Genomic DNA, 5,382 nt, shown 5'->3' with positions numbered 1-5,382 from the left:
TGTCAGCACCAAGTCCCACAGATCAGACCTCCATCTGCCCTCTGTGCAGAGACCAAAATAATGGTGAACATGGACTGCTTTTCCTGGGTCAGTCCCCAAGCACGCTCAAACATTTATTTATTTTCTTAGAACAAAACGGATTCTTACGTTTCCCTTAGAAGGAGCCCCCTAGCAGGGAGCTGGAACTGGATGGGCTTTAAGGTCCCTTCCAACCCAAACCATTCAATTATTTTAAGATTCCAATTCTGATTCTATGATTTTGAGAGTAGTTTTTAAGACTGCGAAGGGAATGCTGACACTTGGTGGAGTGAAAAAGCAGGTATGTGTGAAGTACATTAATTTTAAAGTGCTTTCGCTCCTCTCTGGCTTTTAGGTCCTTGGAATCCACGGGGAAATTTTCCATCCCATTAGGGATATATATTAGTAATGGAAAAAATGAGATTAGCAGCAAGAAAACCTTTTCTTCAGTAAATACTCAGATATAGAGAATACTCAAATACCAGGAAAAGCAGTGAACTTTCCTTCCTTGCTGAAAGCAATGGGTGGGAGGGAGGTAGCCCTACAATAAATAAATAAATAAAATAAAACACTTCTGGAGTGAAGAATAGGAATAATCTGATTTATATTAACGTTAAATGAAAGTATTAAGAACTGCTCAGTGCTTGTATTGGCAAGCCAAGGAGGATGCTGAAGGGTATTCAGCTGAAAAGGGATGAATTAGGGATTGGAAAAGGGCTGAGGGCACATAGCTCAGGGAGCCCACATGGATACTTGGGTTTTTAAAGGCTGCAGGATAAGGGGGATAGAAATACAGCCTCCCAACAGGCACCAGGCACCTCAGGGAAAGGTCTGCAGCCAGAGCTCGGGTCGGCTGAGCTGAAGGAGGAGTTGAGTTTCAATGGGTGATGCCAACGGTAGGGGATCAGAACTACATGATCTCTGAGGTCCCTTCCACCCCAAGCCATTCTGTGACTCTACAATTCTGTGATGGTGATAAAGGACAGAACGGAATGAAAACCCCAGAACGGCTTACCAAGAATCATATCCAGATTTGTCACTGGTGAGCATTTTAAAATCCAGACTTGGGGAATGACAAGAGACAGTGACATGGAGCTGGAAGCAAGCAGGGCTGCAGGAGGGGACGATGCCTGGAGGAGCTATTTACGCTTCACCATGGAACCAAGGAGATTCACAGCCTGGGAATCCCTGCGGAGATGTTCCAGGCCTGGTACTGCTCAAAATATTTTTTAATAATTACTTGCATGAATAGAAAATCTGCTTATTGCAGCTGCAAATGATACCAAGCTGGGAGAGACTTTGAGCACTTTGGAGCAAACTTCAAAACCAACTTGATGCATTAGAGAAATAGCCTGGAAAAAATAAATAAATAGGCTGCGATTCACTGGAAACAAAGGAAAAACTTAGTGCTTGTGTAAGAAGGCTGGAGCTGCAGAGCACAAATGCAAACAGCCCTCATCATGCTGCTGCAAAAATGGCAAACTGCAGGCAAGGATGAAGCAGTGGGAATGGGGTCTGCAGGGACATGGAGCAATGTCTGGGTCTGCTTGGGAGCACGGCGTTGGCTGCACAGGGGGTGGCTCAAATACAAAATTAAAAATAAAAAAAGCACCAAAGGGACTGAAGGTATTTGGTCTGGAGAAGAGATGGCAGAGGTTTTCACAAATATTTTCAGGTGGCTAAATGGAAAAGGCTGCTCTCTTCCTTCTTTGACTAGAAGAAGTGATTGGCTTCAGGGGCAGCAACAAACTTTAGCACAGATGTCAGAAAACTGCTTTCTTTGCAGTAGGGATGAAGCCAATTTGGGTTTGGGCACTACAGCTGAACCTCAGCACTGGAGATGTTTACAGACAGGTTGGGTGAAAACATCTGAGATTTACAGCTGTAGCAGTGGTTCAAATCCCACCAAGCCTCTGGGAATGACCAGGAAACACCAGAAGGTTTGGGTGGAAGAGAGGCACCGCTCTGCTCCCCACATCATCTCTCCCCAAGAAGCCCGAGGGGTTTTTCACTCCTGAAACTGAGCAGTTGTTTGTCACAAGGCAGAGATTTTAGCTACAAAGAAGGCAGAGGTAAGGCCCAAGGTCAGTCATAGAATGGCTTGGGTTAGAGGAGACTTCCAAGCCTGTGCAGCTCCAACCCATCCCATCTAGGGCTCCATTCAACACAGCCTCGAGCACCTCCAGGGATGGGGCACCCACAGCTCTCTGGGTAGCAGTGCCAGTGCCAACAGGGCAGTCAGGGGGGCACTTCAGGTTGTGGGAGGGAGTCAAGCAGATGGGGCCAGGCTCTGATCGTGCCTTCTCCCTTTCTCCAAAATCCTTCCAAAGTCGTTCTCGTGGCTTTCACCACTCAGCCCCCAGCTGCCATGAGGAGATGAGAACAAGGAAAGAGCTCATCCTCGTCCCTAAGAGCACACACCATGACTTGGGCTGGGAAGAAAGGCCAGGGAACAGCCAGCCCCTTCTTGGGAGCAGTAGAAAATAAAAGGAAGGGATGTGGCAGCCTTTAGGCCAGGATGAGGGTACATGCTTTGGGCCTCTGCTGCAACTGTGAAATATTACTTTCCTATAAAGGAAACGTACGCACACGTACGTACAGACGGAGATCTGTATCTCTACAGATCACAGGCCGATGCTGTGCACGCAGCCCTATCTGCTTCGAGGGCCACGTGGATGTTCACCAGTTCACAGCTGGGTCTCTTTAATTGCTTACACGATTTCTGACCGTTGTGCCTTCTCACAGGCACACAGCTACAGCCTTTCAAAGCCGGGTGGAAAACCATTAGCTCCACAGATGTATATACAAAGATTATTTATATGGATGTGAGGGAGGGGCGGAGCACGCAGAGCTTTATCTTCTCCTGATTTAAATCCCAGGCAGCGTTGGGTTTGGCAATTGCACCAGATGGATTGCAGAGTGCAGCTCAAGGTCATCTAAATACCACGCCGGGCTCCCGCCGGTAAGAGCCAGTGCAAAACACACCAAGCCAGCCACAGACATTTAATACACCGCCGGATACCCGGGGATCTTCAGAAAGAGCACTTGAAACGCTCCTTACCCTCGAGAACAAGGACACAAATAACCCTTGTTTAAAAGCGATAAAGCAGCAGGAATGCAATCTCTCTGCATGTAGATAGGGCAGGAAAGCTGCGCTGTAAATGCACGCTTTGTAAGATCTATTTGTTCGTCTGATGGAGACCCTCACAGCCAGACAGCTCAACTCTTCTCATTCTGGAGAAGCTTCCTTCCCTGCCTTTTATTATCCCCCCAGATCTCTTCTTGTAGTCCAGTAATAGCTACCTTGAATACACTGCAAGTCTGAGGGCTTTTTAATACAAAAACCTCCCCAGGAGGAAGCGCAGCAGGCTGTCAGCTCCTCTATTTTAACCAGTGCAGGCAGTGGGAGGGGATGGCCTGATCTCAGCTCAGCCCCACATGTGCAGCAAGCAGCGCTTCGGATGCGAAAGCAAGCGAGGTTGTGGAGTACCCCTCTCCAACAGCAAGGAATCCCGTGCCTGTGTCTTCTCAAGAGATGCTCATAAGCCTGTGCTTAGGCCAGGGTAACCAGGTCACGTCAAGGATGGAAGCAGAAAACTTCCTCTCATCCTCACCCATAGGGAAATCCAGTTTGCAAAGCTCAGACCAAGACAATCAGCCCTTCCGTCAGGGCAACGCCAGCATATCCAACGAAATCCAGTTCTTCTGGAACAGAAGGTCTGAAAGACTGACAGGTTTGCGTGCTGAGCCATCGCATCTGCTGACTTCAAGCAGTGTCACATCTCCAATATGCTACGGAAACGATGTGGGAACGCCTGCTTGGGAGAGAATATTTGGCAAAGTAGTAAAACTCAGCACACGGAGATTCCCGCACAGACCTGCTAAGTGGAGCTCTTCACGACGGAGAGAAACCTCTTATGTATCTTGAGGCAATGCTGAGACCTCACATCACCTGGAAATATCAAAGTATTTGTTCCTCCTCCGACTGTTAAGTAAACGTCGAGCAGAGCCTTGTGGAGGAATCGTTCCCTATGTAGGTCAGGAGAAGGAAAGGCAACTTGTAGCCTTGCAACAGACAAGTGGATACCAAAACCGAAGCACTATTTTCATTTTCTCTGTTTCCCTTAAGCAGCAACGGATTTTTCCAGATGTAGAGAAAACAGCATTTTCAGATATGTACAAAAGTTTATTTTTTATAAACAGCAACTACTTTTGAATAACAAAATTGCAAAAACAGACCAACATTAGAAAACCAGCTCAGTGGTGCATTTTCTATTTGGAGCACAATTGAACGGAATTCACTGAGTAAAAATACTGCCCTCCAATTCCCTCCCATCCCTCCCCCAACCATCTACCAGATGGAATTTCTTTATAAAGCTTGAATTCAAGATACGAAACAGATATTGGTAACACTGCAGTAATTTTGGACTGACCACATTCTTATTTCCCTGCCCTTCCTTGGCTTTAGTGATCAATCAACTCAGAACTGAAACGTGACAGAATCAGATTTTATGGCAATTTTCCTGTTGAGTGGCAATGCTTATATTTGAATCTTTCGTTACAATGTCAGACCACTAGTGCTATTTTCTGTGTAAGGGAAGTAACAAAGGATGTCAAACTATGGAACTGCAACAAACATTATCTCGAGTTAGCAAAGAATTATTTGTTTGACTCTGAAATGGCTGCTACTCCGTTAGAAAGAAATCTGCTAACATAATTATCGGAGAAATGCAATTTAACATTAAATACATTTGTGAGAACCTTACAAACTACTGGTTTGGAAGGATTACGTGCACAATTTTTCATGGAGTTACAAGAGCAGGAAGTGTCTGAGCACAGAGCTTTGGGTCCTCCTGGAAAGGTGGGAAAGTGGAGTGACAAATTCAGGCTCAGGAGCCTGTGTACAAATATTACTCAGCTGTTCCCATGCAGCACGTCAATACAGTCTTCAGACTTCCCTTCTGTTTCACGTACCAAAGGCTAAATTTGGGGTTCTCAACCAAAAATCCCATATGAAATGATTACTTTTAATTTTCTAAGATATTGAGTCTTGATTTAAAAAAAAAAATAATCATTTTCAATCTTTGAGAACATTCAAGAAAACTAAAGCATCTTAAGAAATTACAGAAAGTCAGTAATGAAAGTTATTATAAACAACAGTACTCGTTAGCTCTACTAAAGCTACATTAGTCTGTTTCTTCACTACAGACCCCATTTTTCAGGGTATATTTTCTATTAAAAAAACCTGCTTCTTAGTATATAACTTTCTAAACACTGAAAAACATTACAAATGGTTTTATATCAGCTCAATCAGAATATTGCAAAAATGTACGCTCTTCAGCTTTAAATCTTTTTTTTTTTTTT

The sequence above is a fragment of the Meleagris gallopavo genome, chromosome 6, assembly GCF_000146605.3.
Source record: "Meleagris gallopavo isolate NT-WF06-2002-E0010 breed Aviagen turkey brand Nicholas breeding stock chromosome 6, Turkey_5.1, whole genome shotgun sequence".
In the NCBI taxonomy this organism is placed as follows: domain Eukaryota; kingdom Metazoa; phylum Chordata; class Aves; order Galliformes; family Phasianidae; genus Meleagris; species Meleagris gallopavo.
The sequence above is the reverse complement of the archived record's forward strand: the minus strand, read 5'-3'. Positions refer to the sequence as shown.